Genomic DNA, 10897 nt, shown 5'->3' on the forward strand with positions numbered 1-10897 from the left:
TGGAATTTGAACAATGGTGGAGAATGGCCGACTTCTTATATAACAAGGTTGTGGTAGGATCAGGGTTAAATGATCGAACATTACTCCTAACTTCTTCTTAAAGTTTCACAGTGAAAGAGATTTTTTTAAAGTTCCTGTCTGCTTGAATATTTTGTGTTCTTCCACTTACTAAATAGGCATCGTGGGTGTCCTCAGAGCATTGGCCCTATCAGAGCCTCTTCCTGGGGGCCTGGGCAGCTTGACTGGTGTGACCCGCAGAACCTGGGAGCTAAGGCCCCAGAAAGCTTGGTCAGGGCGACCTGACCACCCCTTCCCCCTCCCTCTGCCCCATCAGAACCTTTAGCCCCCTGACACCAAAACTCTCAGAACACCACTCTGGAAGCATAGGGCTCCCACCTCGGGACAGGGATCTGGGTTGCACCCAGAATGAAAGCGCGAGATCCTGGAAAGAATGTAGTGCAACTCTAATGACCATATTTTTCTTATGGAAATCAGCTGTTTACATTTGTTTGTAAACAAGTTTAAGAGTGGACTTCATTCGAAATTTGAAGAATTTCTTTAATATTTTGTTTATTATTGAAAGGCGAGAGAGACAGAACAAGAACATGGCAGTTTCAGAGACAGGAGACACAGAATCCGATGCAGTCTCCAGGCTCTGAACTCTGTCAGCAGAGAACCCGACGCGGGGTTCGAACTCACAGACTGTGATATCATGACCTGAACTTAAATTGGACGCTGAATTGACTGAGCCACACACGTGCCCCAACTCCATTTGTAGATTTTGAGGAAAGAGCCATTTCGTGTTATAAAAGTAGCCAATGTAACTTATAATATGGAGGTGGCATATTAAAAAAGCCACCAAAAATTGTGCTCAGATCCTGGTGCCTTATTTATTATGCAGCTGGTACAGAGATAGAAACGGCATGGCTTTTTCATGTCGTTTCTGCTTTTCATTGGACATTTCACAGTTTCCCATTGTTTTTCTATTAATCTTTTGTGAACTTCCTGGTTGTATAAAAGATTATGTACCGTCTACTTTGAACTAATTTTATCACGGCATTATTTACTGCTGGCTTTCAATGCAGTAGTGGAGCGCTTCCCTCTGCCAATAAAGAGTAGCGAGAATAAGCTGCCATTACCTTGTGAAATGGCTGCTGTCGTTTTCTCTGGTGCTCGGGGCCACGAAGGCACTTAGGCCACATGGAAGTTTTAGTGTGCAAACGAGCTGATAGAATAACCCAGCTGGAAGTGGAAGTTCAAGACAAGGGTGTGCTCCAGAGGTGGGCCAAATGTGCGTACTCTAGGGAAGCGGTCCCATAATCCGTGCAGTCGGGGGCTCAGGTAATAGACCATCAGGGCAGGGTGACTTCCACGGGCCGGCTTGCTGAGGCCTCTCTTCCTCCAGTACCACAGGAGACAGGAGTGTATGCATGTGTGCAGGTCTGTGCAGGCTCATGTTTTCCACCCAGTCTCCATTCCTCTTCCATCTTCTGTGTTGGTTTTCCTGTCCTACTGCCCTCTCAAGGTCACCAGAAGTGCCCAGGGCTGCATCCTTCCCCATTATCTCAGCCTTTTGAAACCTGCCAGGCTGCCTCTAACAAAGCTCTGACCCAGTGCTGAGTCTTATACCAGTGTGGCAGAGGGGAGGGCCCACCCACACTGGGGGCTGGCAGCCCTCACGAGATCACCTCAGAAGACTCTAGCACAAGATCTCCGATAGCTGAGGCAACTCTGAGATGGTTCCTTCCCTCCCGACCACGGAGAGCTTATGGGCATTGGGTCAAGAGATGGCTTTGTGTGGTGGGAACAGTTGACCATTGCTGGGATTTCATCTTCCTGTACTGTCTCTCCTTCCATGGTCCATCGTTTACTACTGTGAAAGATGCACACACCGTGGGCTTTGTGTGGTGGGCACAGATGACCATTGCTGGGATTTCATCTTCCTGTACTGTCTCTCCTTCCATGATCCATCGTTTACTACTGTGAAGGATGCATATTTCCTTTATGTGGGGGTAATTCTTCCATTTTCTTCTCCATAAGGCATAGTTAGGTCATTCTATGTCTTCCAGTTCAGAATCTTTGCTAGCTGATCTTTAATTTCAGCACTTCCTAGTCCTTAGTGCTGGTTAGGAAGACGAAAGTGCTTCCCTGCATTTTACAACTAACATTCTGTTTTTCCCCACCAAATCTGGACAAACCTTAAGCATCTGAACCTTTCTGGAAACAGACCAATTCACCACAGGTACATTAGGTTGGAGAAGTTTATTTTTGGTGATTCCAATTACTCCTAAAAAACTAACGTCAATTGAAAAAAGTCCAAGCTCCGAGCAGATGTTGGAGAGGTTTGGCCTCTCTGAGAACACGTGTTAACCATACTTGGCTTTGTTCACACCATGCTGAATGTTCTGGGGCTTGTAGGCCTTTCTACAGTCCTGCTAGGTCCCACCAAATTCACTTGACTCCCCCTACTGCTACACACTCTTCCTTGAGGCCACCCTACCCTCATAACTGCTACCCTTAAGGTCCTGTCTCGTGTGTCAAATCGAGTGTTCTGAAGGTAGTTGTGGCTTCACGTGTTCTTCGTTTTTTGCTAGTTGAGTCCTGCCGTCTCCTGGAAGGATGCTCAGCGGTACAGGGAGGGGTCTGTCCCCATGGCCTCTGCAGAGGGGCAAGAGGTACATGCGGCGAGAGGGGATATTTCTTCTTTCCTGATGATATGGCTTCACTTGGTGTTTCTCAAGATCTCAGAACTCTGCTTTCTCTTACCCCCTTGTTGCTTGACTTGTTGGTAGGAACAGTTGTTCCCACAGATAGTATAACTGTTTCTTGTCTTTGTCTTCTTGCTGCAGCTTTCCCAGTCCTGGCTGGATGCCAGGGTTGTGTCCACACCACCCTGTTCATGGGCAGAAACACTTGGGGGGCGGGGGAGCTATGTCCTTCCCAGCTTCGGTGCTTGCTGGCCTTCGTGCCCTGTCATTTCTCAGTGTATCTTACATACTTGCTGCCTCTTGTAACAAAATTTGTCTTTGAACATCGCTTCTGGAGACTGCAGGGTGATCTCAACGTCTTCCACTTAGCTGCACCTACCAGGACCCCTTTTCCAAGTAAAGGCACATATACAAGTTCCAGAGATTTGGACATATATGTGCTTTCGGGGGCCCACTGGTCACCTCACCTCCCCAGTCCACCTGTTTGGAGAAATCCTGCCCTGCCTGGTACTACCCCAGAGGCATCAGGGTGACCTCACCTTCCCGTGAGGAAGAGGATTCTTGGGTCAAAGGGCCTTGGACTATCCAGGAAGAAATCAGAAGACTGGAGAAAATTGTCAGGAGGACATCTGGCGTGCATCAGGATTAATTCCTGTTGATCTCACTCGAGTGTGCCGAACCTTGCTTGGCCAAAAATGTTTGTGTGCCAAGTGGGGGTGGGAGAGTCTCTGCTTTGGTAGAAGGCACTTTCAGGGAACCCTGAGACAGGAACCACTCTGGAAAGGCACTTGGAGGTGCGAGGGAGACAGTGATGCACGAGAAAACCATCCCGGCTACCCGTGAAAGGAAGCAGCATCAGGCTTAGACGCCAGGATGCCTGCCGGGCTGGGCTGTGGTGAGCGCGAGGTGCAGGAAGGCCTGTGTCCCACTGTCCTGCTTCAAGGTCTCCATCCACGGTGAGCCATGGGCATTGTTGTCTCACAGAAAGCTCGGGGTGCACTCACCAGGGCACATACAGCATTTATTGGGTACCTCGTCCTCTTCCGTGCAACCCGTGGCCAATGTCCCGCTCACTTGGAGTATTTTCAGTGGTCCAGCCAGCCATCCTTAGAGGAGGCCAAAAGAACATTTCTCTACTGGCGCTGTGGAGCAACCCACAACCTGGTCTCCAGGCTTCACCACCATGGCTCTGGCTTTCGGGTCAAGATTCTCAGAAAATTAAGTAAAAGTTATTTTTAAAATTTTTAATTAGAAGAAAACAATGTAAGGAGGGAGCAAAGATGGTGGCGTAGGAGGACGCTGGGCTCACCGCGCGTCCTGGTGATCACTTAGATTCCACCTACACCTGCCTAAAGAACCCAGAAAACCGCCAGAGGATTAGCAGAACGGAGTCTCCAGAGCCAACCGCAGAGGAGAGGCCCACGGAAGAGGGTAGGAAGGGCGGCGAGGCGGTGCGCGCTACACGGACCGGCGGGAGGGAGCTGGGGCGGGGGGGCGGCTTGCCGGCCAAGCAGAGCCCCCGAGTCTGGCTGGCAAAAGCGGAGGGGCCGGAGGGAGTGTGTTCTGACAGCAAGCGCGACTTAGCGTCTGAGATGTCATAAGTTAACAGTTCTGCTCAGAAAGCGGGAAGGCTGGAGGACAAAGGGAGGGAGAGCTGCTGAGACCCTGGACGACAGAGCTCAGCTTGGCGAGGAACAAAGGCGCTCACCAGCGCCATCTCCCTCGCCCATCCCCCCAAAATCCCAAAGAGAACCAGTTCCTGCCAGGGAACTTGCTCGCTCCTCACAAACACCCAACTCTGTGCTTCTGCAGAGCCAAACCTCCGGCAGCGGATCTGACTCCCTCCCGCTGCCACAGGGCCCCTCCTGAAGTGGATCACCTAAGGAGAAGCGAGCTAAGCCTGCCCCTCCTGCCCCTGTGCACCTTGCCTACCCACCCCAGCTAATACGCCAGATCCCCAGCACCACAAGCCTGGCAGTGTGCAAGTAGCCCAGATGGGCCACGCCACCCCACAATGAATCCCACCCCTAGGAGAGGGGAAGAGAAAGCACACACCAGTCTGACTGTGGCCCCAGTGGTGAGCTGGGGGCAGACATCAGGTCGGACTGCGGCCCCGCCCACCAACTCCAGTTATACACCACAGCACAGGGGAAGTGCCCTGCAGGTCCTCACCACTCCAGGGACTATCCAAAATGACCAAACGGAAAAATTCCCCTCAGAAGAATCTCCAGGAAATAACAACAGCTAATGAACTGATCAAAAAGGATTTAAATAATATAACAGGAAGTGAATTTAGAATGATAGTCATAAAATTAATCGCTGGGCTTGAAAACAGTATACAGGACAGCAGAGAATCTCTTGCTACAGAGATCAAGGGACTAAGGAACAGTCACGAGGAGCTGAAAAACGCTTTAAACGAAATGCAAAACAAAATGGAAACGACGACAGCTCGGATTGAAGAGGCAGAGGAGAGAATAGGTGAACTAGAAGATAAAGTTATGGAAAAAGAGGAAGCTGAGAGAAAGAGAGATAAAAAAATCCAGGAGTATGAGGGTAGAATTAGAGAACTAAGTGATAGACTAAAAAGAAATAATATACACATAATTGGTATCCCAGAGGAGGAAGAGAGAGGGAAAGGTGCTGAAGGGGTACTTGAAGAAATTATAGCTGAGAACTTCCCTGAACTGGGGAAGGAAAAAGGCATTGAAATCCAAGAGGCCCAGAGAACTCCCTTCAGACGTAACTTGAATCGATCTTCTGCATGACATATCATAGTGAAACTGGCAAAATACAAGGATAAAGAGAAAATTCTGAAAGCAGCAAGGGATAAACGTGCCCTCACATATAAAGGGAGACCTATAAGACTCGTGACTGATCTCTCCTTTGAAACTTGGCAGGCCAGACAGGCTTGGCACGATATCTTCAGTGTGCTAAACAGAAAAAATATGCAGCCGAGAAGCCTTTATCCAGCAAGTCTGTCATTTAGAGTAGAAGGAGAGATAAAGGACTTCCCAAACAAAAACTGAAGGAATTTGTCACCACTAAACCAGCCCTACAAGAGATCCTAAGGGGGATCCTGTGAGACAAAGTACCAAAGACATCACTACCAGCATAAAACATACAGACATCACAATGACTCTAAACCTGTATCTTTCTATAATAACACTGAATGTAAATGGATTAAATGCGCCAACCAAAAGACATAGGGTATCAGAATGGATAAAAAAAAAAAAAAGACCCATTTATTGGCTGTCTACAAGAGACTCATTTTAGATCTGAGGACACCTTTAGATTGAGAGTGAGGGGATGGAGAACTATTTATCATGCTACGGGAAGCCAAAAGAAAGCTGGAGTAGCCATACTTACATCAGACAAAATAAACTTCAAATAAAAGGCTGTAACAAGAGATGAAGAAGATGTAATTATATAATAATTACAGGGTCTATCCATCAGGAAGAGCTAACAATTATAAATGTCTATGCGCCAAATACCGGAGCCCCCAAATATATAAAACAATTACTCATAAACATAAACAACCTTATTGATAAGAATGTGGTAATTGCAGGGGACTTTAACTCCACTTACAGAAATGGATAGATCATCTAGACACACAGTGAATAAAGAAACAAGGGCCCTGAATAATACATTGGATCAGATGGACTTGACAGATATATTTAGAACTCTGCATCCCAAAGCAACACAATATACTTTTTTCTCGAGTGCACATGGAACATTCTCAAAGATAGATCATATACTGGGTCACAAAACAGCCCTTCATAAGTTCACAAGAATTGAAATTATACCATGCATATTTTCAGACCACAATGCTATGAAGCTTGAAATCAACCACAGGAAAAAGTCTGGAAAACCTCCAAAAGCATGGAGGTTAAAGAACACCCTACTAACGAATGAGTGGGTCAACCAGGCAATTCGAGAAGAAATTTAAAAATATATGGAAACAAACGAAAATGAAAATACAACAATCCAAACGCTTTGGGACGCAGAGAAGGCAGTCCTGAGAGGAAAATACATTGCAATCCAGGCCTATCTCCAGAAACAAGAAAAATCCCAAATACAAAATCTAACAGCACACCTAAAGGAAATAGAAGCAGAACAGCAAAGGCAGCCTAAACCCAGCAGAAGAAGAGAAATCATAAAGATCAGAGCAGAAATAAACAATATAGAATCTAAAAAAACTGTAGAGCAGATCAACGAAACCAAGAGTTGGTTTTTCGAAAAAATAAACAAAATTGACAAACCTCTAGCCAGGCTTCTCAAAAAGAAAAGGGAGATGACCCAAATAGATAAAATCATGAATGAAAATGGAATTATTACAACCAATCCCTCAGAGATACAAACAATTCTCAGGGAATACTATGAAAAATTATATGCCAAGAAATTGGACAACCTGGAAGAAATGGACAAATTCCTAAGCACCCACACTCTTCCAAAATTCAATCAGGAGGAAATAGAAAGCTTGAGCAGACCCATCACCAGCGAAGAAATTGAATCGGTTATCAAAAATCTCCCAACAAATAAGAGTCCAGGACCAGATGGCTTCCCAGGGGAGTTCTACCAGAAGTTTAAAGCAGAGATAATACCTATCCTTCTCAAGCTATTCCAAGAAATAGAAAGGGAAGGAAAACTTCCAGACTCATTCTATGAAGCCAGTATTACTTGGATTCCCAAACCAGACAGAGACCCACTTAAAAATAGAAAACTACAGGCCAATATCCCTGATGAATATGGATGCAAAAATTCTCAATAAGATACTAGCAAATCGAATTCAACAGGGTATAAAAAGAATTATTCACCATGATCAAGTGGGAATCATTCTTGGGATGCAGGGCTGGTTCAACATTCGCAAATCAGTCAACGTGATACATCACATTAATAAAAGAAAAGCTAACCATATGATCCTGTCAATCGATGCAGAAAAGGCCTTTGACAAAATCCAGCACCCTTTCTTAATAAAAACCCTTGAGAAAGTCGGGATAGAAGGAACATACTTAAAGATCATAAAAGCCATTTATGAAAAGCCCACAGCTAACATTCTCAATGGGGAAAAACTGAGAGCTTTTTCCCTGAGATCAAGAACACGACAGGGATGCCCACTTTCACCACTGTTTAACATAGTGCTGGAAGTTCTAGCATCAGCAATCAGACAACAAAAGGAAATCAAAGGCATCCAAATTGGCAAAGATGAAGTCAAGCTTTCGCTTTTTGCAGATGACATGATATTATACATGGAAAATCCGATAGACTCCACCAAAATCTGCTAGAACTGATACATGAATTCAGCAAAGTTGCAGGATACAAAATCAATGTACAGAAATCAGTTGCATTCTTATACACTAACAAAGAAGCAACAGAAAGACGAAGAAACTCATCCCATTCACAATTGCACCAAGAAGCATAAACTACGTAGGAATAAATCAAACCAAAGATGTAAAAGATTTGTGTGCTGAAAACTATAGAAAGCTTATGCAGGTAATTGAAGAAGATATAAAGAAATGGAAAGACATGCCCTGCTCATGGATTGGAAGAATAAATATTGTCAAAATGTCCATACTACCCAAAGCTATCTACACATTCAATGCAATCCCAATCAAAATTGCACCAGCATTCTTCTCGAAACTAGAACAAGCCATCCTAAAATTCATATGGAACCACAAAAGGCCCCGAATAGCCAAAGTAATTTTGAAGAAGAAGACCAAAGCAGGAGGCATCACAATCCCAGACTTTAGCCTCTACTACAAAGCTGTCATCATCAAGACAGCATGGTATTGGCATAAAAACAGACACATAGACCAATGGAGTAGAATAGAAACCCCAGAACTAGACCCACAAACGTATGGCCAACTCATCTTTGACAAAGCAGGAAAGAACATCCAATGGAAAAAAGACAGTCTCTTTAACAAATGGTGCTGGGAGAACTGGAGAGCAACATGCAGAAGGTTGGAACTAGACCACTTTCTCACACCATTCACAAAAATAAACTCAAAATGGATAAACGACCTGAATGTGAGACAGGAAACCATCAAAACCTTAGAGGAGAAAGCAGGAAAAGACCTCTCTGACCCCAGCCTTAGCAATCTCTTACTCGGCACATCCCCAAAGGCAAGGGAATTAAAAGCAAAAGTGAATTACTGGGACCTTATGAAGATAAAAAGCTTCTGCACAGCAAAGGAAACAACCAACAAAACTAAAAGGCAACCAACGGAATGGGAAAAGATATTTGCAAATGACCTATCGGACAAAGGGCTAGTATCCAAAATCTATAAAGAGCTCAGCAAACTCCACACCCGAAAAACAAAAACCCAGTGAAGAAATGGGCAGAAAACATGAATAGACACTTCTCTAAAGAAGACATCCGGATGGCCAACAGGCACGTGAAAAGATGTTCAACGTCGCTCCTTATCAGGGAAATACAAATCAAAACTACACTCAGATATCATCTCACGCCAGTCAGAGTGGCCACAATGAACAAATCAGGAGACTATAGATGCTGGAGAGGATGTGGAGAAACGGGAACCCTCTTGCACTGTTGGTGGGAATGCAAATTGGTGCAGCCGCTCTGGAAAGCAGTGTGGAGGTTCCTCAGAAAATTAAAAATAGACCTACCCTATGACCCAGCAATAGCACTGCTAGGAATTTATCCAAGGGATACAGGCGTACTGATGCATAGGGCCACTTGTACCCCAAAGTTTATAGCAGCACTTTCAACAATAGCCAAATGATGGAAAGAGCGTAAATGTCCATCAACTGATGAGTAGATAAAGAAATTGTGGTTTATATACACAATGGAATACTACGTGGCAAGAGAAAGAATGAAATATGGCCTTTTGTAGCAACGTGGATGGAACTGGAGAGTGTGATGCTAAGTGAAATAAGCCATACAGAGAAGACAGATACCATATGGTTTCACTCTTATGTGGATCCTGAGAAACGTAACAGAAACCCATGGGGGAGGGGAAGGAAAAAAAAAAAAAAGAGGTTAGAGTGGGAGAGAGCCAAAGCATAAGAGACTGTTAAAAACTGAAAACAAACTGAGGGTTGATGGGGGGTGGGAAGGAGGGCAGGGTGGGTGATGGGTATTGAGGAGGGCACCTTTTGGGATGAGCACTGGGTGTTGTATGGAAACCAATTTGACAGTAAATTTCATATATTAAAAAATTAAAAAAATTAAAATAAATAAATAAACAAAATAAAAAAATAAAGAGATTTGAAAACTAAAAAAAAAAAAAAAGAAGAAAACAATATAAATTACTTTAACATTGTTAACTGTGTTCTGGGTGACTCAGTTCGTTAAGCGTATGATTCTGGATCTCGGCTCAGGTCACGATCTCATCTTTTGTGGGTTTGAGCCCAGCAACAGGCTTCGGGCTGACAGCAGAGACCCTGCTTGGGATTCTCTCTCTCCCCTTCCCTGCTCACGCATATGCTCGTTCTCAAAACAAACCTTAAAACATATAAAAAATTATTAACTTGTAATTAAACCAGTGACAAAGGCACTATCACATTGCACAGAGGGCTGGGGGTGTTTTAGTCTCCATCTTATTTTCTTTTTGATTTATGTTAAATTTTAAAATTTTCCAAAATGTATTTCTTTTGAGAGAGAGGGAGTGGAGGAGAAGCAAGGAGAGAATGAGAAGGAATCCCAAGTAAGGCTCCGCATTATAAGCACAAACCCTACCTGGGACTCGATCTCACCAATGGAGAGATCATGATCTGGGCTGAAATCAAGAGTCAGATTGTAAACCAACTGAGTCACTCAGGTACCCTTAATTTCTATTTATTATTAAAGATTTTAAGTAACTTCTGCACATACCCACAATCCTGTTATCAAGAGTTGTTTTCTCCCCTGACTGTGGTAGCCAAGTAACCCTGTTTGTTTTTTTTTTTTTAACTTTTTAAATGTTTTAATGCTTATTTTTCAGAGAGAGAGACACAGTGCATCTGGGGAAGAAGAAGAGATACAGGGAGATATAGAATACGAAAAATATTCCATGCTCTGAGCTGTCACTACAAAGCCCGACTCAGGACTTGAACTCATGAAAGGTGAGAACAAGGCCTGAGCTGAAGTCAGAGCTCAACCGACTGAGGCACCCAGTTACCCTCTTTCTAATTATTTGCTCAAAGTGCCACCAAGCACATTATTTCAAGGGAAACATCGGCTGCCCCAGCCC

The sequence above is a fragment of the Panthera pardus genome, unplaced genomic scaffold (assembly GCF_024362965.1).
Source record: "Panthera pardus isolate Hobbes unplaced genomic scaffold, ASM2436296v1 HiC_scaffold_22, whole genome shotgun sequence".
Taxonomy (NCBI): domain Eukaryota; kingdom Metazoa; phylum Chordata; class Mammalia; order Carnivora; family Felidae; genus Panthera; species Panthera pardus.